We start from the raw sequence: 27,667 nt of genomic DNA, 5'->3' as shown, positions 1-27,667 counted from the left end.
GTGGAACATGTGGGAGCCAACATGGGTATCCATATCCCGTTGTTGGTTATTGACCGGAGAGTCATCTCGGTCATGTCTGCATGTCTCCCGAACCCGTAGGGTCTACACACTTAAGGTTCGGTGACGCTAGGGTTATAGAGATATTAGTATGCGGTAACCCGAAAGTTGTTCGGAGTCCCGGATGAAATCCCGGACGTCACGAGGAGTTCCGTAATGGTCCGGAGGTAAAGAATTATATATAGGAAGTGCTATTTCGGCCATCGGGACAAGTTTCGGGGTCACCGGTATTGTACCGGGACCATCGGAAGGGTCCCGGGGGTCCACCGGGTGGGGCCACCTGCCTCGGGGGGCCACATGGGCTGTAGGGGTGTGCTCCTTGGCCTACATGGGCCAAGGGCACCAGCCCCAAGAGGCCCATGTGCCAAGAGAGAGCAAGAAAGGAAGAGTCCTAAAGGGGGAAGGCACCTCCTAGGTGCCTTGGGGGGGATGGAATCCTCCCTTGGCCGCACCCTTCCTTGGAGGAAGGGCCAAGGCTGTGCCCCCCCCTCTCCCTTGGCCCTATATATAGTGGGGAAGGGAGGGCAGCAACACCTAAGCCCTGGCGCCTCCCTCTCCCTCCCATGACACATCTCCCTCCTCCCGCAGCGCTTGGCGAAGCCCTGTTGGAATCCCGCTACTTCCACCACCACGCCGTCGTGCTGTTGGATCTCCATCAACTTCTCCTCCCCCCTTGCTAGATCAAGAAGGAGGAGACGTTGCTGCTCCATACGTGTGTTGAACGCGGAGGTGCCGTCCGTTCGGTGCTAGGATCATCGGTGATTTGGATCACGACGAGTACGACTCCATCAACCCCGTTCTCTTGAACGCTTCCGTGCGCGATCTACAAGGGTATGTAGATCCACTCCTCCCTCGTTGCTAGGTGACTCCATAGATTGATCTTGGTGATACGTAGAAAATTTTGAATTATTGCTACGTTACCCAACACAAAGATCCCGTTTCCACTTCTACCACTATACAAAGGAACTTTATCACTAGTAGGTTCCCCCTTGTCGGAGTTAGCATCCGTCACCTTGTTAGTGGGATCGACCACTTCCAACTGTGCGGTGGATAATTTAAGACCATCAAGAAAGTTCTTAAGCATGCCTTTGACCTCGGCCGTCATGGAGGTTTTCAATGTGTCCAAGGGCACATTTAACTCCTCACGAGAGACTGAGGTTCCCCCATCAGCCGTAGATGAGGACGGAATCACACCGAGATACCAATTAAAAGGATCGATATAGTTGACTAGAGGGGGGTGCCTAGGCAACTAACAATTTTTAGCTTTTCTTACCAATTTAAACTTTGCATCAAAGTAGGTTGTCTAGATATGCAACTAGATGAGCAACCTATATGATGCAACAACAACAAGCACACACACACAAGCAAGGGATACAACACAATAAGCTTGCACAAGTAAAGGTAAGAGATAACCAAGAGTGGAATCGATGGAGACGAGGATGCACTACTGCGGGATGCTGCTAACGCGACACTACGATCAGAGACCCTTCGAGAAACTGTGTGCGATGCAATAATTGCAAATGGTGGTGTATGAAAACCGTCAAAAAAGGTGCAAATCATTTGCGATGGAGGATGCATCAAACACGGTTCATATTTTAGTTGCGTGTGCAATGAAGGGCATACTGTTGATCTGTATGAACTATTTCCGATGAGATAGAACAACATAAATGGGCAGCCAGATCAAGGTGTGTGCGGTATATGGCCTACAGTTCACTCCGATGAACCATTTGTGATGATTGAGGTGAACCCAACGACTCGACGTAAAAATATGTGTGTGATACCCGGCAAACAGGTCGGTAATCAGAATTGTGTGCGATCATTATAGACAGCCCATACGGTCTTTTTTGTGAATTGTGTGCTCGTCAGGGCACACAGTTCAACAAACCAACCTGTGTGCGATAATGTAGAAGATCTCTGTCGAATACATATTACTAACTATCTGCGATGAGATTGACAGGATAAACAAAGATATATACAGTCTGCTTAATTTAGTCCTTCTTCTTGTTGTTGTTGTTGGATGGCCCCGCGGCATCGTCTTGGCAAGGACGCTTCTTGCCGCTGACCGTGGGCTTTTCATCGCCGCCGTCCTCGTCATCGTCATTGATGTCGTCGTCCTCCTCCTCCTTGTTCGACTATTCCTCCTCCTCATCATTGTCGTCCTCTTCTTCATCCTCCGATGGCTCCACATCCGTCTGGTTGTCGTCTAACGACTCTGGAGGCGGCGTCCCTGATACGTCTCCATCGTATCTACTTTTCAAAACACTTTTGCCCTTATTTTGGACTCTAACTTGCATGACTTTAATGGAACTAACCCGGACTGACGCTGTTTTCAGCAGAATTGCCATGGTGTTATTTTTGTGCATAAATAAAAGTTCTCGGAATGACCTGAAAATCAACGGAGAATATTTTTGGAATATATAAAAAATATTGGCGAAAGAATCAAGGCCAGGGGGTCCACACCCTGTCCATGAGGGTGGGGGCGCGCCTACCCCCATGAGCGCGCCTCGTGGGCCCCCTGGTGCTCCACCGACCTCAACTCCAACTCTATATATTCACGTTCGGGGAGAAAAAATCGGAGCGAAAGATTCATCACGTTTTACGATACGGAGCTGCCGCCAAGCCCTAATCTCTCTCGGGAGGGCTGATCTGGAGTCTGTTTGGGGCTACGAAGAGGGGAATCCATCGCCATCGTCATCATCAACCTTCCTCCATCACCAATTTCATGATGCTCATCGCCGTGTGTGAGTAATTCCATCGTAGGCTTGCTGGACGGTGATGGGTTGGATGAGATTTATCATGTAATCGAGTTAGTTTTGTTAGGGTTTGATCCCTAGTATCCACTATGTTCTGAGACTGATGTTGCTATGACTTTTCTATGCTTAATGCTTGTCACTAGGTGATACGTCTCCCTCGTATCTACTTTTCCAAACACTTTTACCCTTGTTTTGGACTCTAACTTGCATGGTTTGAATGGAACTAAACTGGACTGACGTTGTTTTCAGCAGAATTACCATGGTGTTATTTATGTGCAGAAACAAACGTTCTCGGAATGACCTGAAACTTAACGGAGCAACTTTTCAGAAAATATGAAAAATACATACAAAAGATGAAGGCCAGGGGGCCCACCACCTGTCCACAAGGGTGGGGGGTGCGCCTACCCCCTAGGGCGCAGCCCCCTACCTCGTGGGCCCCTGTTGCCTCTCTGACTCCAACTCCAACTCTATATATTGTGTTTCGGGGAGAAAAAATCAGAGAGAAGAATTCATTGCGTTTTACGATACAGAGCCGCCGCCAAGCCCTAAAACCTCTCGGGAGGGCTGATCTGGAGTCCGTTCGGGGATCTGGAGAGGGGAATCCATCGCCATCGTCATCATCAACCATCCTCCATCACCAATTTCATGATGCTCATCGCCGTGCGTGAGTAATTCCATCGTAGGCTTGCTGGACGGTGATGGGTTGTATGATATCTATCATGTAATCGAGTTAGTTTTGTTAGGGTTTGATCCCTAGTATCCACTATCTTCTGAGATTGATGTTGCTATGACTTTGCTATGCTTAATGCTTGTGACTAGGGCCTGAGTGCCATGATTTTAGATTTGAACCTATTATGTTTTCATCAATATATGAGTGTTCTTGATCCTATCTTGCAAGTCTATAGTCACCTATTATGTGTTATGATCCGTTAACTCCGAGTGACAATAATCGGTCTTGGTGTCAAAACCGGCGGATCTCGGGTAGGGGGTCCCAAACTGTGCGTCTAAGGCGGATGATAACAGGAGGCAGGGGACACAATGTTTACCCAGGTTCGGGCCCTCTTGATGGAGGTAAAACCCTATGTCCTGCTTGATTAATATTGATGATATGGGTAGTACAAGAGTAGATCTACCATGAGATCAGAGAGGCTAAACCCTAGAAGCTAGCCTATGGTATGATTGTATGTTGTCCTACGGACTAAAACCCTCCAGTTTATATAGACACCAGAGAGGGTTAGGGTTACACAAGGTCGGTTACAAAGGAGGAGATATACATATCCGTATTGCCTAAATTGCCTTCCACGCCAAGTAGAATCCCATACGGACATGAGACGGAGTCTTCAATCTTGTATCTTCATAGTCCAACAGTCCGACCAAAGGATATAATCCGGCTGTTCGGAGATCCCCTAATCTAGGACTCCCTCAGTAGCCCCTGAACCAGGCTTCAATGACGATGAGTCTGGCATGCAGTATTGTCTTCGACATTGCAAGGCGGGTTCCTTCTCCGAATACATCACAGAAGAATTTGAATACAAGGATAGTGTCCGACCCTGCAAAATAAGTTCCACATACCACCGTAGAGAGAATAATATTTTCACAAATCTAATTTGCTGACTTGTTTTGGCAACACGACATTATGCCATGGCCCGGTGATTATTCGAACCGTTTCCTTTAACTAGCCCCGCACATAACGCGAGGCATTTTTTTGACACGTCTTGTCAAAGCAGAGATCGTGTCCCCCTATCACGGGATTCTCATCAATACAGGTGTGGGTAACCCAACCGCGCCATCGATTACAGCGCTTGGGGGATAAGTGAATTTTACCAGGCTAGTGGGGACGCTTAGTTTCGTCCTCCCATATAAAGGGATAAGGATTTACCTTTTCATCCACGCCTTCTTCCTCCTTTGCTCATCTGTTTTCGCACACTCGAGCTCTAGCGCCCAAGTCCGCACTTCCCACCTCAACCTTCTCCAACCATGTCCGGAGCGGGAGGCAGGTGGATGGTCTCCTCCGTCACGGAGGGAGACATCAAGAAGCTGCATGGAGCCGGATACTTAGCCGCGAATATCGCGCATCGGCTGCCCGCTGCGGGGCAGATTGTCCCTACCTCGGAACCTCACAAGAGGGTAGTTTTCCTCCACCACTTCCTCCGCGGACTGGGGTTTCCCCTCCATCCATTCGTCCGTGGTCTCATGTTCCACTACGGGCTGGACTTTCATGATCTGGCCCCGAACTTCGTCCTCAACATTTCGGCGTTCATCGTCGTGTGTGAGGCTTTCCTCCGCATCCGGCCCCACTTCGGCCTGTGGTTAAAGACCTTCAATATCAAGCCGAAGGTGGTACGAGGCCAACAAGCAGAATGCGGCGGAGCCATGGTGGGCAAGATGCCCAACGTTATATGGCTTGAAGGCTCCTTCGTGGAGACAATAAAGGGATGGCAATCGGCGTGGTTCTACATCACCGAGCCGCGCGACGCCAAATGGGCGGCAGCCCCCGAGTTTCGATCCGGATTCCCTACACGGCTCACTTCCTGGAAAGAGAAGGGCTTGTCATGGGGTTCATCGGTGGAGCTGGATGGACTCCAGAAATGTATCTGGAGTATGGCAAGCAAGAAGCTCAAGCTTGTCAACATAGTCCAGGTTATGCTCATCCGCCGGATCCTCCCGTGTCAACAACGGGATTTTAACTTGTGGGAGTTCGACCCGGCCCGGCACCAGACTCTGAGCAAGATCTTTGATACGACACACAAGGATGTCTGGAAGGTGCTGTTCAAGGGCGCCGAGGTCCCTCCTTCTCTCGCCGAGGACCACGGACTAAGCGCAAAGCGCCTAGCGCGTTCGGTGAGTTCAATACGTCCCGTAGGACATTTATTTCCCCTAGCTTAATCATGTGCGGGGTCTAATCTCCATGCCTTTGACAGGACTGGGTGGAGACGTCGGGGCAGATTAACCGTCCGGCCCCTTTGCCCGAAGACACTGCGGGCGCTCTCCTGACGGAGATGCTGACTCCGGCTCCTTACAAGGTGCCGGAGAAGACCAAGAAGACCAAGGGAACCCAAAAGAGTTCCCGACGCTAGGTGTTATCGGACTCATCGTCCGATAACTCTGTGTCCCACTCCTCCCCCGAAGACGAGGAGGAAGAAGAAGATGCTCCCCCTCCAGGCGGGGGAGACAAGAAAAGGAAGGCCGTCCCAACTGGGGGGGCGAAGGGTCCAAGAAGGGAAGGACTCTCCTTCCAAACAGCTCCACCACTGCCGATGAAGACGAAGACGAGTGGTTGCCCAGGGCCAAGCCCCTGGGGAGATCGTAAGTATTCGGATACCAGAGTAACTCGTAACATTCCTTTGTCGCACTGCTTTCCCTAACGCCGAACATGATTATGCAGGCCTCCACGAGCTAGTATCGATGTATCATCAGACGACTCCCTGGGCTCGTCGGACATGGATAGCGATCCAGTCCCAACCGCCACCTCCCCTCATCCTGCGGATGACACCGAGGTGCTGTCTCATGAGGCACCGGGTCGAGGGGAGACAGTCCCAGAGGCGCCTCAAGGCGGCCTCCCAGACTCCGGGAGCCAAGGGGACAAGGCCCCTGAGAGGCCCGAGTTCGGCCCTCGGCCGAACACCGCGCCGGAACCTCCAGTGGTTCCGGGCTCGGGCAGGCGGCCTCCTGCCAAGAGGGGCAAGACGCATGTGCTGGTGACCTTTGTCCATCCAGAGGCGCCTGACAATCTGCTGGAAGCGCTTCACATCGCTTCCATCGACGAGGAGCACCGTACTATTATGAGTGCGGTGTTCCAGAAGGTTTAGTCCTCCAAGAGCGGATTGGCTGAAGCCGGTGCCAGCCTTCTAATAGGCTTTGAGGTAAGTGTTTTAAAATATAGGAAAAATATTACCACATAGACAGTAGCCCCTGATGCTTTGTTCGGTGTTCACAAAGAAAAGCCGAACGGAGGATCAAATAATATCGCAGGAGTCTAATATAAGTATGTCAATATGCGTATGCAGGCCTCGCTGCTGGCGTCCACCGCATTGACTGCGGAGGTCGCCGTACTAAAGCACAACCTCGAAGGGTCCAAGAAAGAGCTCGGCCTTGCCAAGAGGCAGCTCGAGGAGAACAAGGGTAAGTAATACCATGTCTATAGATATGTATATATAAAAAAAGACGCAATTGCAAAATGACAGGATCATCGTATATCTGCCAGGGGCCACGACCGAGGTGGCGACCCTAGCAAGCGCTAACCAAGGCCGAAGAGAAAGCGGCCAAGGAGCGCACCGAGTGGGAAAAACAAGAGCTCGTGTGGGCGAGGTGCAGCAAGAGCTTCAGGCTCTCGTGACGAAGCACGAGGCGTTGGAGCTTGACTCGAAGACGCGAGAGTCGGAGCTTGCTGCGGCCCTCGAGAGCGCAAAGAGTGCCAAGGCCGAGGCCCAAAAGGCCCTCCAGGAGATTGACGCGATGAAGAAAATAGCGGCGGGTAAGGCGTTCTATATGCAAAGCAAGCATGTGAAAGTAAATTACCGATTACTTACCCGAATTCGGAGCTCTCCAGGAGCATTCGCAGATTTGCCCCGCAGCGTGTCGGATGCCGCACAGTTTTACCAGGCCGAGGAGGGAAGCTCAACGGAGAAGCGGTTCTGGTCTCAGTATACTGGGACCGAACACCCGATGCCTCTGAGCGACCAGCTAAAGCAGCTGGTCGAGCTGCACAAGGCGGCCGAACAGGCCATGAAGGGCCTTATAGTCTGGCTGTGGCCTGGCGACGTCCTTCCGAACAGCTACTTCGGCTTGGTAAGGCGGCTTGTGGATGCCTGCCCACGGCTGGAGGTCATCAAGCGGTCCATCTGCATCGAAGGTGCACGCCGGGCTTTCGCCATGTGAAGGTGAAGTAGGCCAAGCTAGACGCCGTGAAGCTGATCAAGGAAGGGCCACCGCAGGGCAAAGAGCATCGCACCCCCGAAATTTATTATGAGGGTGTCCTGAAGGGTGCCCATTTTGTGGCGGACGAATGTTCAAAGGATGTAATATTTGAGTAAACTTGCTCGTGTGATCTTGTATGATGAAAACTTGTTTCATATGCGCTATGCAACGCTTTGTGTGAATTTAAAATATTACCTTCTGTTTGGCCGTTTATCCAATCTGAGAGATGGCTAGTCCTCGGCTTCTCCCCCATGCCGCGAGTGCCGGGGTGTTCGGGATAAACCTGAGCACTCTTGTTCCCATGTTTGGGTCCTTCGAGGGAGGTGCTCAGCACAACGAACAAGGCAACCGGACTAATAATGCTTTATCGCTCTCACTTAGCCATAGAATTCTATAATTTTAAATTTCGGCGAAGCCCCTGGTATTCGGAAGGCCGAATTCGGGGCGCGATACACGCCTTTAAGCCGGACAGGGCCGGCCCCTCGCCCTAAGCGGCATAAGTCTTTAGGGACTCGAAAACCTCGCCGAACAACGACCAGTCTCTCGCCTTATCATGACAGTCAGTTTTAGCTTTCTCTACTGAGGTGCTAAGCCCGGCAGAATCGGGGCACAATCGCAGTAGTTCTCCTAGCGCTACCTTAGCCGATAGAGCGGAACATAAGGTACCAAAACATAGGAGCCGGGCAAACCTAACATTTGACCAAAGACATGATTCGAAGCTGATGCATATAATGCTATAAGTTCGGGATGCCGCACTTGTGAAAGTGTTCGGACTTTTCACACCATATTGTGGGGTACGTAAGCCCCTGGTGTATTGGCCGTACCAAAGTGTACGATTGCAAGGCGTCGTTAATAAACACACACACACACACACACACACACACACACACACACACACACACACACACACATATATATATATATATATATATATATATATATATATAGAATACCCGTGCGTTGCCACGGGAGAGATGTTACCGATCAAATTATTGCACTATCAATGTTTGATGTGTTTTACTTTGGAGTATAATATAATTTAATCAGTTTGGTTATAGCGAATACATTATTTATTTAGGCGTATCATAGAAGTTCTATGAGCTCTAAGTTTTATGAATAAATTTTTTAGATAACAACTTTCAAAGACTAAAATTGAATCTGAAACTTAAGTGACAACTCTATTACTTAGACAATTCGTTTCCTTCTCCATGTCACACCATTTTCTTTGCGTCGCAGACAAAAGCTATATTGAAGCAATCTGTCACATGGTGTAGTTGGCAGTGTAGATCATAAAGGTTCCATGTACAGTCTATGTACATCAGCCAACACCATAAAGATTAGAGATGTGTGCATGACGCGGTAAAGAAAAATTAATCACTAAATTTGGTACTTTATTTGAAACAAAATAATTAGATATTAAATGACACCAATAAAATAGTACTCCCTCCTGTATATTAATATTCATGGTGATTTCGTGTCATTATCATTAACAAAATAACCTATAGAAAATTATTCCCTTCTCTTGATCATACCATGCTATACCCATTAGTACTCTCAATGTTAGTGAATAATGACAAATCATAACGTCAAAGTGTAAGAACAAACTTGTTTTGGTGACCAGAAATAAATTACCTGCGCAAGTCGTTCTTAAAGCTACAGGATGCAAGAGGAAATCATAGTTAGAGCTACAGGATATAAGAGGAAAACATAGTCACACAGGACGAACAAAAGGGAGAGACGAACAAGATGATTACATGAACACAACGTGTCCTAGGTCCTCTCCCGCCGCCCTGGCTACTGCCTGCCCTGCACTCGCGCACGCCGCTCCGCAGCTGTCCCAAGCATCAACCACGTGCCTCACCCGCGCCCTTCAGTAGCCCCACGAGCACCTGGCAGCCGTCACCGGCGCCCTCGCCTGCGATTCTGCATTGCCGAGACGAGCGGTCCTGCACCGGGATGAATGTAGCTAGAGCGATGGCCATGTCTGTACGCGCAGCCGTAGCACGCCCTTGTAGACCACAAAGAGAGAATGAGCATAAGAGATGAGGGAAAAAACTACCTGGATTGCAGCCGCCACTGCCCTAGCTCAGGCACGCTGCCGGCTTGTTTTCTGTTCCTCCATGAATCGTGGCAATTCGAGGGGGCTCCGGGCCTCAGCCGCTTCCGCCTCGACGATCAACCCTGTCCGGGGCTCGGGGCTTTATAGAGGACCACCAGGAGCATCTCGATGAAGACGATAGAGACAACGCCGCGGCGGCGACCGATGCTGGTGAGTTCAGAGGCCAGGAGGTAGAGCGCGATGGCCACCCCAAACGTAGGCATGAACCCTGCGCGTCCACCACTTCCCCGCCCGCGTCATGCTAGTGACGCGCTCCTCGAGGAGGAACACCATTGAAATGGTGCACATGGCGGCCTCCCGTCTGGCACGATGGCGAGCATGACCAGGAAGGAGGAACATGCATGGTCAGGTCGTTAGGAAATAAGGAGAAGCCCTAGCAGATCGTGCATGTATAGATGTGTGCATACCGGTGCGTTGATTTTTTTTTTGAAAGGACCGGTGCGTTGATTTTGCCTGGTCTAGCGGCAGTTCTGGATTGCATAGGAAACATGCATGCATGGGTAGGGTTGTTTCTTTTTTTGGTTTTTCCCCTTGTAAACCGGAGGGTTGGAAGTGTGGGAGGTGCTGTAAAAAGATCGTTGCGGTTCTCGCGAGAGGCGATCATGGTCTCGTGGATGGATCGTGGGAAGGAGGTGGCCCAATGATACGACTACGGGTGTTCCGTGCGATCTTTTTTAGCGCAGGGTCGTAGGAGGCCCTTGTTTTTTTGGGCTTGCGGGCTGGATTTTGTGCGGGCCTGTGAGACACCGTGCGATGGCTGTCGTAGGAGGTGGGGGGATCGAACGAGATGTGGGGAGGTCGAACCATCACGACATTCGATCCCCCTTTAATAGTAGAGATAACAAGAATGCAATAATAGTCGTGACGTTATGCATTGTTTATTCAAAAAGGTGCGTTAAAACAGAATGATACATATAGTGCGATAAGCAAAGAGTGGGACTATGTCCCTTTCAAGGGCAAGCTGAGGAATAGTATTAAATCAAATATTTCGCTCGTTATTGTAATCCACCTGGGAATTCCGTGGTGTGACGTAGCTGTCTGCCTCCTTGGTTGTTGCATCGTGTGTTCGGCAATAGTGCTGCCGGACAGGGTTTCCAGAGATTTAGGGCCTGAAAAAGAGAAAAATAACCAAACAGGAAGCCCCTAGTGTGGTTTTAAGCCGCGTCTTGGGGCGTGCCGCAGTGTGCACCCCCTCCCCACCTGTGCCTATGGTATTTTTAATGCGTAATTATGTACGCATGGCACAAGCTTCGCTGTTTGGCTGGGACTGGGGTGGGGGCCGCATTGCTACGCAAGCTCAGATCGCGCCAGGCGGTCTATTTGCCGATTGCTCCGAGCGCGCTTGAAGGTGTCCGGGCCTTGAAACGCCGAACTGGTAGATTGCCTTGAGAGGCTGTTTTGCGCTTCTGCTGCGAGGGCCACAGTGTGCTCCTCTGTTCGGAGAGAGCGCTCTGTGTTTCCATTGACTGTAATAACCCCGCGAGGTCCTAGCATCTTGAGCTTGAGGTATGCATAATGTGGTACCGCATTGAATCTCGCAAATGCGGTTTGCCTGAGCAGTGCATGATAACCACTGCGGAACGGGACTATATCGAAGATTAACTCTTCGCTTCGGAAGTTATCCGGGGATCCGAAGACCACTTCCAGTGTAATTGAGCATGTGCAATGGGCCTCTACGCCTGGAATGACGCCCTTAAAGGTCGTTTTTGTGGGTTTGATCCTTGAGGGGTCTATACCCATTTTGCGCACTGTGTCCTGATAAAGCAGGTTCAGGCAGCTGCCGCCATCCATAAGGACTCGAGTGAGGTAAAATCCGTCAATGATTGGGTCCAGAACCAGTGCGGCGAATCCGCCATGACGGATACTAGTGGGATGGTCCCTGCCATCGAAAGTGATCGGATAGGAGGACCATGGGTTGAACTTTGGGGCGACTGGCTCCAACGCATATACGTCCCTGAGCGCACGCTTCCGCTCCCTCTTGGGGATGTGGGTTGCATATATCATGTTCACCGTCCGCACTTGTGGGGGAAACCTCTTCTGTCCTCCGGTGTGTGGCTGCCGGGGCTCCTCCTCGTCATCGCTATGTGGCCCCTTGTCCTTGTTTTCGGCAATTAACTTGCCGGCCTGCTTGAACACCCAACAATCCATGTTGGTGTGATTGGTTGGCTTTTCTGGGGTGCCGTGTATTTGACACGAGCGATCGAGTATACGGTCCAAGCTGGACGGACCCGGCGTAGTTTGTTTGAATGGCTTTTTCCGCTGACCGGGTTTAGAGCCTATGAATCCGGCATTGACTGTCGTATCCTCGGTATTATTGCTGTTAATGCGGCGCTTATGTTTGTTGCGACATGACCTGCTATTGCCGTCCTTGGTATCCGAAGTACCATGGTTCTTTGATATGTTATTACTGCGAGCTAGCCAGGTGTCTTCTCCCGCACAAAAGCGGGTCATGAGTGTCGTGAGGGCTGCCATAAATTTCGGCTTTTCCTGACCAAGGTGCCGGGCTAGCCATTCGTCGCGGATGTTGTGTTTGAAAGCTGCTAGGGCCTCTGCATCCGGTCAGTCGACAATTTGATTTTTCTTTGTTAGGAACCGAGTCCAAAATTGCCTGGCCGATTCTTCTGCCTGCTGAATTATGTGGCTCAAGTCATCGGCATCTGGTGGCCGCACATAAGTGCCCTGAAAGTTATCGAGGAATGCGGCTTCCAGATCTTCCCAATAGCTGATGGACTCGGCTGGCAAGCTGTTAAGCCAATGTCGCGGTGGTCCCTTGAGCTTTAGTGGGAGGTATTTGATGGCGTGTAAGTCATCGCCGCGGGCCATGTGGATGTGGAGGAGGAAATCCTCGATCCATACTACGGGATCTGTTGTGTCATTGTATGATTCAATATTTACAGGTTTGAAACCTTCTGGGATTTGATGATCCATTACTTCGTCTGTGAAGCATAAGGGGTGTGCAGCGCCTCTGTATTGGGCTATATCACAACGCAGCTCGAATGGGTCTTGCCCGCTGTGTTCGGCCCAGCCGGATTTGCTTTTACTGTATCCGGCGTGACGTTTATCGTCTCGCAGAGTGACGCGCCCTCGTGATCCGTAGATCGATCTTGCATGCTTTGCTTTGTCCTCCAATATGTCTCACAGGTCTGGCGTATCTCCCCATGCCTTTTTATTTGAATGGCGTCGGGGTGGAGGCTGAGTTTTTGGATGGAATGCCTCTCTATCGCGGCCACGAGGTGGCCGATCAGCCGTATCATACGCTTCTTCCTCCAGTCGGGGTAGCAACCTGCACTTTGGATAACTCTTGGAGGGGCGCTCGAGTTTATATTCCTCGGCCGCGAGGACTTCAGTCCATCTGTCAGCTAGCAGATCCTGATCAGCTTGAAGCTGCTGCTGCTTTTTCTTAAGGCTATTTGTCGTGGCTATAAGCCGGCGTTTGAAGCGCTCTTGTTCAACGGGATCCTCTGGCACAGCGAATTCGTCGTCACCGAGGCTTGCGTCGTCTTCGGAGGGGGGGCATGCAATTATCATCCTCCTCTTCTCCATCTTCCACTCTCTCAGAAGGGCTAGCTCGAATCAATAAATTTGAGTTGAATACTCTACCCTTGAAAACTGTTGCGATCCCCTATACTTGTGGGTTATCAAGACCATTTTCTGGCGCCGTTGCCGGGGAGCATAGCTCTATTCTTTGAGTCACTTGGGATTTATATCTGCTTATCATTATGAAGAACTTGAAAGATCCAAGAACCAAGATTTATCCCTCAACTACGAGGGGAGGTAAGGAACTGCCATCTAGCTCTGCACTTGATTCACCTTCTGTTTTGAGTAAGCTTGCGACACCTACACCTGCTTCTGCTATTCGTTCTGATATGTCACATGTTATTGATGATGCCACTTCTGCTATGCATGATACTTATGATAAAACTACTTCTATGCTTGATACTACTGTCCCACTTGGTAAATTTCTTGATGAACAACTTGCTAGGGCTGGAGAGATTGAAAATATCGAATCTGATGATACTGATGAAAGTGATGATGAAGAATCACTTGTTATTCCTAAGGGTTATGTATTTTATCAAGAAGCTTCTTTAGCTATTTTAGCTTGCAAAGATAGATATGAACTCAAAAGGTTATTAGCTAAATGGAACAAGCAATCTCTAAATGCTAGAATGAAACCTGACCCTGCTTTTGCTACTTCACCTATCTGTGTTACTGATAAGGATTATGAATTCTCTGTTGATCCAAATATAATTACTTTGGTTGAATCTGATCCTTTTCATGGTTATGAATCTGAAACTGTTGTGGCACATCTTACTAAACTGAATGATATAGCCACCCTATTCACTAAAGATGAGAGAACTCGTTACTTTTATATTCTTAAAATATTTCCGTTCTCATTAAAGGGTGATGCTAAGATATGGTTTAATTCTCTTGATCCTGGTTGTGTGCGTAGTCCCCAGGATATGATTTATTATTTATTTGCTAAATATTTCCCTGCTCATAAGAAACAAGCTGCTTTAAGGGATATATATAATTTTGTGCAAATTGAAGAAGAGAGTATCCCACAAGCTTGGGGGAGGCTTCTCCAGTTACTTAATGCTTTGCCTGATCATCCTCTTAAGAAAAATGAAATACTTGATATCTTTTATAATGGACTAACCGATGCCTCCAGAGATTACCTGAATAGTTGTGCTGGTTCTGTTTTCAGGGAAAGGACACCAGATGAAGCTGAAATTCTATTGAATAATATGTTGACAAATGAACATAATTGGACACCACCGGAGCCAATTCCTAAACCAACTCCGAAGAAGAGGGGTATTCTATTTCTCGGTCCTGAAGATATGCAAGAGGCAAAGAAATCTATGAAAGAAAAAGGTATTAAAGTTGAAGATGTTAAGAATTTACCTCCTATTGTAGAAATACACGGTCTTAATTTACCGCATGTTGAAGAAACATATGATCTTAATCCTTTGCCTATTGAAGAAACTCATGGTCTTGATAACCCGACACAGGTAGTAAAGGTAAATTCTCTCTATAGATATGATAAAGGTGAAATCCCATTTACTAAGTTTGCTAGCCCATGCTTAGATGAGTTTGATAAATTTATGGCTAAGCAAGAAGATTTTAATGCTTATTTTGGTAGACAATTGAAATACAATTAAAATATGCTTGAACATTTGGGTGATTATATGGCTAATGTTAAAGGTGAACTTAAACTTATTAGTAAACATGCTTCTATGGTTACCACTCAAGTAGAACAAGTACTTAAAGCTCAAAATGATTTTCTCAATGAATTGAATAGTAAGGATAATGATAATGCTGTTGGAGTTATGACTAGAGGTGGTAGAATGACTCAAGAACCTTTGTATCCTGAAGGCCATCCTAAAATAATTGAGCAAGATTCTCAGAGAAATAAAAGAGACGCACCTAGATCTTCTAAAAGGAAGAAAAAGAAAAATGTTAGGACTTTGCATGCTTCTAGTGAACCTGTTACTGAAACACCTGAGAATCCAAATGATATTTCTATTTCTGATGCTGAAACACAATCTGGTAATGAACCTGAAACTAGTGATAATGTTAATAATAATGTTCATGATGATGCTCAACCTAGTAATGATAATGATGTAGAAATTGAACCTGCTGTTGATCTTGATAACCCACAATCAAAGAATCAACATTATCATAAGAAAGACTTTGTTGCTAGGAAACATGGTAAAGAAAGAGAGCCTTGGGTTCAGAAAACCATGCCTTTTTCCTCTCAAACCATCCAAGAAAAAGGATGATGAGGATTTTGAGCGCTTTGATGAAATGATTAGACCTATCTTTTTGCGTATGCGATTAACTGATATGCTCAAAACCAATCCTTATGCTAAGTACATGAAAGATATAATTGCAAATAAAAGAAAGATACCGGAAGCTGAAATTTCCACCATGCTTGCTAATTATACTTTTAAGGGTGGAATACCAAAGAAACTTGGAGATCCAGGAGTACCCACTATACCATGCTCCATTAAAAGAAACTATGTTAAAACTGCTTTATGTGATCTTGGAGCCGGTGTTAGTGTTATGCCTCTCTCTCTCTCTTTATATCGTAGACTTGATTTGAATAAGTTGACACCTACTGAAATATCTTTGCAAATGGCTGATAAATCAACTGCTATACCTGTCGGTATTTGTGAGGATGTGCCTGTTGTAGTTGCAAACGTTACTATTTTAGCGGACTTTGTTATTCTGGATATTCCCGAGGACGATAGTATGTCTATTATTCTTGGAAGACCCTTTTTGAATACTGCAGGGGCTGTTATTGATTGCACTAAAGGCAATATCACTTTTCATGTTAATGGTAATGAGCACACGGTACATTTTCCGAGCAAACAACCTCAAGTTCATAGTATCAACTCTATCGGGAAAATTCCATCGATTATATTTGGAGGTTTTGAATTTCCTCTTCCTACTGTCAAGAAGAAATATGATATTCTTATTATTGGGGATGTGCATATTCCCGTTGAGGTAACATAGTGTTATTCGAAATTTCTCCGGTTCCATGTTATTCGGAATGAGTTCGTTAACAAGACTTGATCAACCTTGTTAGTGGATTCCTTTTGATGATCATGAGATGGATGAAACTAGAAAGCACAACCTTCTGTACCCCACTTTTACTTTCTATTATTTATATTAAATAAAATAAATATAAATATTTTTCTGTCTGTTATCTGATTATCCGTGCAATATAAAAATACCCTGAAAATAAAAGTTCTCCAAATGCCCTGAAATTTAAATATGATTTTTTCTGAAATATTTGAGAATATTTGGCACTGAGAACACAGCAGGGGGGTCAACCACGTGCCCACGAGGGTGGAGGGCGCGCCCTACCCCCTGGCCGCGCCCCCTGCCTCGTGGGCCCACGACGGCCCTCCTCCACTTATTCTTGCACCCACACACTTCTTCTTCCTACCACAAACACGAATATCCAGCTCAAGCACGAGTTCTAGCTCATCTTGCTGCCATTTTCGATCTCCTTGCTCAAAGCACCTCTCACAAAACTTCTTGGGGAGATTGTTCCTTGGTATGTGACTCCTCCATTGGTCAAATTAGTTTTTGTTCTAGTGATTTATTCATTGCAAATATTTGCTGCTTAGGTGACCCTGTTCTTGAGCTTGCATGTCAAATTTATATGGTTCCAAGGAGTTGATGCATGATATAGGCTCTAGGCACTTGTAGGAGTAGTTGCTATCAATATTATTGAGCTTGGTTTACTTTTATTTTGAAGTTACTAAAATTTTTCAGAGGAAGAAATATGCTTAGGAAAATGTTCCAAGGTGGTTCCCAGGCTTGCAATGCGCAACGCTAATCTTGCGAGGAGGTTTGAATTTTCAACTTCACGTGAAGAAATATGCTTAGGAAAGTGCAGCCAGTATCACAACCTCACCAGTACCTTTGTGAGGAGGTTTGAATTTTCAACTTCACGTAATTCTCCAACTGTCCTGTTTGATCTTTATGAAAATTCTTATACTATGGACTTAGAGGATTTTACCACTGCTTGCAAACTTTCACAATGGGGTAGTATAAGGGATCCTCGCAAATCTGAATTTAGAGATTTTTTTGCTAGTATAACTGTGGGAGAATCTAGAGATATGACACAAGCCACCATAGGGAGCATTCACTTTCCTGCTATACATTATTTTGCTCTCTTCATAGGTAGATGCATCAATGGTAAAGATGAGGCATGTCACATGTGTGTCCCCAATCTCAGTATTCTTAGGAGTGCTGTGTTAGGAGATAAATCTTATAATTTGGGAGCCATTGTTGCACGTAGGTTGCATCTTAATAGATTTAATGGAGATTTCTTTGGTGGAATTTATGCAACCCACATAGCTAATTTTCTTGGTGTAGCCATACACGAAGATGATATTGAATTACCTCCTGCTTACCTAGACTTTAATGCTATGGTTCACCATCAGTTTGTCGAGAGGAATGAATCGCCTCTCCAGTATCTACTAATCTTTGACAGACGCCGTGTTGTCCATATTACTCTCCCTGCTCCTGCCTTCTTTGATTATCAGGCAAAAGGAAGATATAGTATTACTAGAGAGGAGGCAGATGAGTACGAGAGGAGAGCGGAAGCCGCTCGTCGCCACGCTGCAGCTCAGCAGGCGATAGCCGTTGCATCTCAGTACAACCCCAACTATTTGTATGGATATCCGCCAGGCCAGCCGTGGCCATAGACCAACTTAGCCAAAAAGCCTAAGCTTGGGAGAGTATGTATTTCCCACCGACATTATTTATGTTCACACACTCATTGCTAGATGTCGGTGCTCATACTTTTTCATTGTATCATCCATGCTAGTTTATTTTCCTTTTTATACTTTCTTCTTGTGTGTTTAATAAACCTTAAGAAAAACCAAAAAAATTAGTTGTAGCTTTTAATTAGTTTACTTTCCATGCTTGTAGTTGTAATTAAAAAGAAAACCCAAAAAGATTTTATGTTCTTCTTTTACTTGTTGGGAGCTCTCCCGTGTAAATAGTTTTATTTCTTTTCTTTTCTTTGGGGGTCGATAGGAGAAGACCATAATTAAATCGTTGAAGTGGCTCTTATATGCATTATTGTTGATCTAACAAAAGAGCCCATATTGCCTTGTCTTCTCCTGTTTATTGAATGCTTGCAGATTCCAGCTTAGTCCAATGTACGCGCACTATTATTATTATTCACCTTGTTCGGTCGTGCAAGTGAAAGGCAATTATGATGATATATGATGGACTGACTGAGATGAGAAAAGCTGGTTTGAACTCGACCTCTTTTGTTTTTGTAAATATGATTAGTTCATCATTCCTGATTCAGCCTATTATGGATAAACATGTTTGCAATGACAACTAGAGATCATAGTGCTTATGTCATGCTTGATTAGCTATGAGTTATAATGGTTTACCTTGCGTGCTAACATGCTATTAAAATGGTTATGATGTGGTATGATAGGGTGGTATCCTCCTCTAAATGATTTAAGTGACTCGACTTGGCACATGTTTACGCATGTAGTTGAAACAAAATCAACATAGCCTTCACAATATTTATGTTCATGGTGGATTATATCCTACTCATGTTTGCATTCGGTGTTGATTAATTTTAATGCATGTTCATGACTGTTGTCGCTCTCTAGCTGGTTGCTTCCCAGTCTTTTGCTATCCTTCACTTGTACTAAGCGGGAATACTGCTTGTGCATCCAATCCCTTAAACCCCAAAATTATTACATAAGAGTCCACTATACCTACCTATATACGGTATCTACCTGCTGTTCCAAGTAAATTTGTATGTGCCAAACTCTAAACCTTCAAATAAATATCCTGTTTTGTATGCTCGAATAGCTCATGTATCAACTAGGGTTGTCTGTATCTTCCATGGTAGGCGGGTTATTCTCAAGAGGAGTGGATTCCGCTCCTCACTCACAAGATAAATGGCTGGTCACCGGGATGCCCAGTCCCATGCTTTATGCAAACTAAATCAAAATAATTGCAAATAAAACTCCCCCTGGGACTCTTGTTAGTTGGAGGCACTCGTTGTTTCGAGCAATCCATGGATTGATGCTTGTGGTGGAAGGGGGAGTATAAACTTTACCATTCTATTTGGAAACCGCCTATAATGTGTGTAGCATGGAAGATATCGCCATCTCTTGGTTGTTATGTTGACAATGAAAGTATACCGCTCAAAATATTATTCATCTCTGTTTCAAAACCGAGGTCTGGCACCTCTACAAATCCCTGCTTCCCTCTGCGAATGGCCTATCTATTTACTTTTATGCTGAGTCATCATCCTCTTATTAAAACGCACCGGTTGGAGAGCACCGCTGTCATTTGCATTCATTATTGTTAGTTTACATTGAGTATGACTTGACTGGATCTCTTTTACCATGAATTACACTGTCTAGTCAGTCCTTCGTCTTTAAAGGTGCTCTGCATTTATGTTTTGCGGTCTCAGAAAGGGCTAGCGAGATACCACCTTGTTATATTATATTATGATTGTTTTGAGAAAGTGTTGTCATCCGAGATTTATTATTATTGCTCGCTAGTTGATTATGTCATTCATATGAGTAAACTTGAGACCTATGCGTTATTGTGAATGTGGTTAGTTATAATCTTTGCTGAAAACTTGAATGCTGCCTTTACAAATTTACAACAATAAGAGCAAACAGAGTTCGTAAAAGTTTTTCTTTATCTCTTTTAGTTTGTCAACTGAATTGCTTGAGGACAAGCAAAGGTTTAAGCTTGGGGGAGTTGATACGTCTCCATCGTATCTACTTTTCCAAACACTTTTGCCCTTGTTTTGGACTCTAACTTGCATGATTTGAATGGAACTAACCCGGACTGACGCTGTTTTCAGCAGAATTACCATGGTGTTATTTATGTGCAGAAACAAACGTTCTCAGAATGACCTGAAACTTCATGGAGCAACTTTTCAGAAAATATGAAAAATACCTGCAAAAGATGAAGGCCAGGGGGCCCACCACCTATCCACGAGGGTGGGGGCGCGCCCCCCCTACCTCGTGGGCCCCCTGTTGCCTCTCCGACTCCAACTCCAACTCTATATATTGTGTTTTGGGGAGAGAAAAAACAGAGAGAAGAATTCATCACATTTTACGATACGGAGCCGCCGCCAAGCCCTAAAACCTCCCGGGAGGGCTGATCTGGAGTCCGTTCGGGGCTCCGGAGAGGGGAATCCGTCGCCATCGTCATCATCAACCATCCTCCATGACCAATTTCATGATGCTCACCGCCGTGCGTGAGTAATTCCATCGTAGGGTTGCTGGACGGTGATGGGTTGGATGAGATCTATCATGTAATCGAGTTAGTTTTGTTAGGATTTGATCCCTAGTATCCACTATGTTCTGAGATTGATGTTGATATGACTTTGCTATGCTGAATGCTTGTCACCAGGGCCCGAGTGCCATGATTTCAGATCTGAACCTATTATGTTTTCATCAATATATGAGTGTTCTTGATCCTATCTTGCAAATCTATAGTCACCTATTATGTGTTATGATCCGTTAACCCCGAAGTGACAATAATCGGGATACTTACCGGTGATGACCGTAGTTTGAGGAGTTCATGTATCCACTATGTGTTAATGCTTTGTTCCGGTTCTCTATTAAAAGGAGGCCTTAATATCCCTTAGTTTCCATAAGGACCCCGTTGCCACGGGAGGGTAGGACAAAAGATGGCATGCAAGTTCTTTTCCATAAGCACGTATGACTTTGTTCGGAATACATGCCTACATTATATCAATGAACTGGAGCTAGTTCTGTGTCACCCTAGGTTATGACTGTTACATGATGAACCGCATCTGGCATAATTCTCCATCACTAATCCATTGCCTACGAGCTTTCCATATATTGTTCTCCGCTTATTTACTTTCCCGTTGCTATTGCTATCATCACTACAAAATACCAAAAACATTACTTTTACTACTGTTACCTTTTGCTACCGTTACCATTACTATCATATTACTTTGCTACTAAACACTTTGCAGGAGGTATTAAGTTTCCAGGTGTGGTTGAATTGACAACTCAGCTGCTAATGCTTGAGAATATTCTTTGGCTCCCCTTGTGTCGAATCAATAAATTTGGGTTGAATACTCTACCCTCGAAAACTGTTGCGATCCCCTATACTTGTGGGTTATCACTAGGGCCCGAGTGCCATGATTTCAGATCTGAACCTATTATGTTTTCATGAATATATGTGAGTTCTTGATCCTATCTTGCAAGTCTATAGTCACCTATTATGTGTTATGATCCGTTAACCCCGAAGTGACAATAATCGGGATACTTACCGGTGATGGCCGTAGTTTGAGGAGTTCATGTATTCACTATGTGTTAATGCTTTGGTCCGGTACTCTATTAAAAGGAGGCCCTAATATCACTTAGTTTCCAATAGGATCCCATTGCCACGGGAGGGTAGGACAAAAGATGTCATGCAAGTTCTTTTCCATAAGCACGTATGAAAATATTCGGAATACATGCCTACATTACATTGATGAACTGGAGCTAGTTCTGTGTCACCCTATGTTATAATTATTGCATGAGGAATCGCATCCGACATAATTATCCATCACTAATCCATTGCCTACGAGCTTTTCACATATTGATCTTTGCTTAGTTACTTTTCCGTTGCTACTGTTACAATCACTACAAAACCAAAACTATTAATTTTGTTACCGTTACCACTACTATCATATTACTTTGCTACCAAATACTTTGCTGCATATATTAAGTCTTTCAGGTGCGGTTGAATTGACAACTCAACTGTTAATACTTGAGAATATTCTTTGGCTCCCCTTGTGTCGAATCAATAAATTTGGGTTGAATACTCTACCCTTGAAAACTGTTGTGATCCCCTATACTTGTGGGTTATCAAGACTATTTTCTGGCGCCGTTGTCGGGGAGCATAGATCTATTCTTTGAGTCACTTGGGATATATATCTTCTGATCACTATGAAGAACTTGAAAGATAAGAAAACTAAGATTTTGCCTCAACTACGAGGGGAGGTAAGGAACTGCCATCTAGCTCTGTACTTGATTCACCTTCTGATTTGAGTAAACTTGCGACACCTACACCTGCTATTCATTCTGATATGTCGCATGTTATTGATGATGCCACTTCTGCTTTGCATGATACTTATGATGAAACTAATTATATGCTTGATAATACTGTGCCACTAGGTGAATTTCTTGATGAACAACTTGCTAGGGTTAGGGAGAATGAAATTATTGAAACTGATAATATTGATGAAAGTGGTGACGAAGATTCTGCCCCTAGATGTGAATTGCCTGTTGTGCCTGAGGGTTATGTTATGGATGAAGAAACTGCTAGACACTTCTTAGCTTGCAATGATAGATATGATCTTAAGAAATTATTAGCTAAGCTTAAAGAAAAATCTTTGAATGCTAGAATGAAATATGACCCTGCTTTTGCTACTTCACCTATCTTTATTTCCGATAAGGATTATGATTTCTCTGTCGATGCTGAGTTAATTACTTTGGTTGAATCTGATCCTTTTTATGGCTATGAATCTGAAACTGTTGTGGCACATCTTACTAAATTAAATGATATAGCCACCATGTTCACTAATGATGAGAAAACTCGCTATTACTTTATCCTTAAGTTGTTTCCGTTCTCATTAAAGGGTGATGCTAAAACATGGTTTAATTTTCTTGATCCTGGTTGTGTGCGTAGTCCCCGGGATATGATTTATTACTTCTCTGCTAAATATTTCCCCGCTCATAAGAAACAAGCTGCCTTAAGGGAAATATATAATTTTGTGCAAATTGAAGAAGAGAGTCTCCCACAAGCTTGGGGGAGGCTTCTCCAATTACTTAATGCTTTGCCTGATCATCTTCTCAAGAAAAATGAAATACTTGATATCTTTTATAATGGACTAACCGATGCTTCCAGAGACCACCTGGATAGTTGTGTTGGTTGTGTTTTCAGGGAAAGAACTGTTGATCAAGCTGAATTGCTATTGAATAATATGTTGAGTAATTAAAATGATTGGACACTTCCTGAACCAACTCCTAAGCCAACTCCGAAGAAAAGGGGTATTCTATTTCTCAGTCCTGAAGATATGCAAGAGGCAAAGAAATATATGAAAGAAAAAGGTATTAAAGCTAAAGATGTTAAGAATTTACCACCTATTGAAGAAATACATGGTCTTGATAACCCGACACAGGTAGTAAAGGTAAATTCTCTCTATAGATTTGATAAATGTGAAATCCCATCTACTAAGTTTGCTAGCCAATGCTTGGATGAGTTCGATAATTTTATGGTTAAACAACAAGACTTCAATGCTTATGTTGGTAGACAATTGAAACGTAATGCTCATATGATTGAACACTTGAGTGATTATATGTCTAGAGTTAAAGGTGAACTTAAACTCATTAGTAAACATGCTTGTATGGTTGCCACCCAAGTAGAACAAGTACTTAAGGCTCAGAATGATTTGCTTAATGAATTAAATAACAAGAAAAATGATAATGTTGTTAGAGTTATGACTAGAGGGGGTAAAATGACTCAGGAACCTTTGTATCATGAGGGCCACCATTAAAGAATTGAGCAAGATTCTCAGAGATTTAATGTTGATGTACCTAGTTCTTCTAAGAAGAAGAAAAAGAAAAAGATAGGACTTTGCATGCTTCTAGTGAACCTGTTGTCGACACACCTGAGAATCCCAATGATATTTCTATTTCTGATGCTGAAACACAATCTGGTAATGAACATAAACCTAGTGATAATGTTAATGATGATGTTCATGTTGATGCTCAACCTAGCAATGATAATGATGTAGAGATTGAACCTGCTGTTGATCTTGATAACCCACAATCAAAGAATCAAGGTTATGATAAGAGAGACTTTGTTGCTAGGAAGCACGGTAAAGAAAGTGAACCATGGGTTCAGAAACCCATGCCTTTTCCTCCTAAACCATCCAATAAAAAGGATGATGAGGATTTTGAGCGCTTTGCTAAAATGATTAGACCTATCTTTTTGCGTATGCGTTTGACTGATATGCTTAAAATAAATCCTTATGCTAAGTATATGAAAGATATTGTACAAATAAAAGAATGATACCGGAAGCTAAAATTTCCACCATGCTTTCTAATTACACTTTTAAGGGTGGAATACCAAAGAAACTAGGAGATCCAGGAGTACCAACTATACCATGCTCCATTAAGAGAAACTATGTTAAAACTGCTTTATGTGATCTCGGAGCCTGTGTTAGTGTTATGCCTCTCTCTTTATATCGTAGACTTGATTTGAATAAGTTGACACCTACTGAAATATCTTTGCAAATGGCTGATAAATCAACTGATATACCTGTCGGTATTTGTGAGTATGTGCTTGTTGGGGTTGCAAACGTTACTATTTTAACGGACTTTGTTATTCTTGATATTCCCGAGGACGATAGTATGTTTGTTATTCTTGGAAGACCCTTTTTGAATACTGCATGGGCTGTTATTGATTGCAACAAAGGCAATGTCACTTTTCATGTTAATGGTAATGAGCATACGGTACACTTTCCGAGGAAACAACCTCAACTCCACATTATCAATTCTATTGGAAAATTTTCAACAATTATTATTGGAGGTTTTGAATTTCCTCTTCCTACTGTCAAGAAGAAATATGATATTCTTATTGTTGGGGATGTGCATATCCTAGTTGAGGTAACCTAGTGTTATTTGAAATTTCTCCGGTTTCATGCGATTTGAAATGAGTTTGTTAACAAGACTTTATCAACCTTGTTAGTGGATTCCTTTTGATGAGCATGAGATGGATGGAGTTAGAAAGCACAAATTTCTGTACCCTCTTTTTACTTTCTGTTATATAGATTAAATAAAGTAAAAATAGTATTTTCTGTCTGTTTTCTGAATTATCCTTGCAATAAAAATACCCCGAAAAAAAAAGTTCTCCAAATGCCCTGAAAATGTAATATCATTTTTTCTGGAATATTTAACAATTATTGGCTCTAAGAACACACCAGGGGGCCTCACAATGTGCCCACGAGGGTGGAGGGCGCGCCCTACGCCCCTGGGCGCCCCTGCCTCGTGGACCCCACGTGGGCCCCCTCCACTTATTCTGGCACCCACACACTTCATCTTCCTCCAGAAAAAATCACCCACCAGCTCAAACTCGAGTTCTAGCTCATCTTGCTGCCATTTTCGATCTCCTTGCTCAAAGCTCCATTCACAAAACTGCTTTGGGGGATTGTTCTTCGGTATGTGACTCCTCCAATGGTCCAATTATTTTTTGTTCTAATGCTTTATTTATTGCAAATTTTTGCTGCTTAGGTGACCCTGTTCTTGAGCTTGCATGTCAAATTTATGTGGTCAAAAGTAGTTTTAATGCATGGTATAGCCTCTAGGCACTTGTAGGAGTAGTTGCTATCAATTTTGTTGAGTTTGGTTCACTTTTATTTTTAAGTTACTAAAAATTTCAGAAATTTACAGAATAAGATGAAGAGATTTTTGAGGGGCTCTTCGAGCCGAAGCTCGAAGGATAAGCAAAGTGGAGAAAATAAGAAGCCTAAATATAATCTCCCTCGCAATGCGGAGGTTCGGCCGTGTGAATGGCCTTGTGATGAGTTCTTGAGAGAAGCCGAGATTTATGAAGATTTTTATTATTTTGCTGAGAATGCAGGCCCCACCGACTTCCTCCACGGCCAGCGTGAACAGTATCTCCTACTCACCAATATTTTTGTGCAAAATTTTCATTTCCATAATAGGAGATCGCCACCTTCGGTGGAATTTTATTTATATGATGAGCATAAGGAGATGTCACTTTATGATTTTTGCCGTGTTTGTAGGATACCCTTTGAGGGCAGCATAGAGGAACCGCATCATAATGATGTGGAGGGATTTATTGATATGATTGTTGTAGGGGAAACGAGGAAAGTTTCCGATGCAAGGATCACTAGCATACATTTTCCTGTTCTACTATACTTCGCAATATTTGGTAGTAGATGCTTAATTGGTCGTGGGAACTATGGAAATATTAGTGCCCCTGATATTTTTATCTTGCGCCATGCTTTGTTTCATGATACCACTTTTAGTTGAGGCAGTATTGTTGCTAAACGATTAAATCTGAACCGTACAAAGGTCCCATCTTGGGAGGCATCTTCGCCTCGCGCCTTGCTGCTCACTTTAACATACCTATTATGCATTATGAGAAAGAGGAAAAATTGTTGCCTCATGTTTTTCTAGATTATAAGAGCATGGTAGCACATGACTTTATTGTTAAGAATAAGATGAAGATGCTTAACTATAGACTGATATTTGATAATAATTACATTGAGACTATTACCTTGCCTGCTCCCTCTTTGTTCAACATATTTTCAGGCACGCACCTTGTTTTGTCGGAGGCCGTTCAGGCATACCAGAGCCTGACATCAGCTCTAGAGTCGGAACCACTATTTGATCCTCACTGTCAGTCTGTTTATCAGTGGGATCCGGAGGAGATCACCAACCAGTGGCAACCCGATGACCCTCCTCAATACACCAGAGAAGGCAGCTTTGATCCATGGGCATAGATCAACTTCGGCCAAAATCCTAAGCTTGGGGGAGTACTATTTCTCACCGACATTACATTCATGTTCACACACTCATGCTAGTTGTCGGTGCTCACTCTTTTTCACTGTATCATCCATGCTGGTTTATTTTCTTTTCCAACATTCTTCTTGTGTGTTTGAAAAACCTTAATAAAAATAAAAAAATTAGTTGTAGCTTAGTGACTTTGGAGTGACTCTTTGTTGCATGTTGAGGGATAGTTATATGATCCAATTATGTTATTATTGTTGAGAGGACTTGCACTAGTGAAAGCATGAACCCTAGGCCTTGTTTCCTAGCATTTCAATACCGTTTGTGCTCACTTTTACCACTTGCTACCTTGATGTTTCTATATTTTCATATTACAAAAACCATTATCTACTATTCATATTGCACTTGTATCACCATCTCTTCGCCGAACTAGTGCACCTATACAATTTACCATTATATTGGGTGTGTTGGGGACACAAGAGACTCTTTGTTATGTGGTTGTAGGGTTGCTTGAGAGACCATCTTCATCCTACGCCTCCCATGGATTGATAAATCTTAGGTCATCCACTTGAGGGAAATTTGCTACTGTCCTACAAACCTCTACACTTGGAGGCCCAACAACGTCTACAAGAAGAAGGTTGTGTAGTAGACATCACCCCTCAACCGGTGATGCTCTCCTTGCCACAGCAGCTCTCGTGGGCTGATGCATCAACCCGTGATCAGCCGGCCCGACTTTGTGGCGTACAGGCCAT

The sequence above is a fragment of the Triticum aestivum genome, chromosome 5A (assembly GCF_018294505.1).
Source record: "Triticum aestivum cultivar Chinese Spring chromosome 5A, IWGSC CS RefSeq v2.1, whole genome shotgun sequence".
In the NCBI taxonomy this organism is placed as follows: domain Eukaryota; kingdom Viridiplantae; phylum Streptophyta; class Magnoliopsida; order Poales; family Poaceae; genus Triticum; species Triticum aestivum.
The sequence above is the reverse complement of the archived record's forward strand: the minus strand, read 5'-3'. Positions refer to the sequence as shown.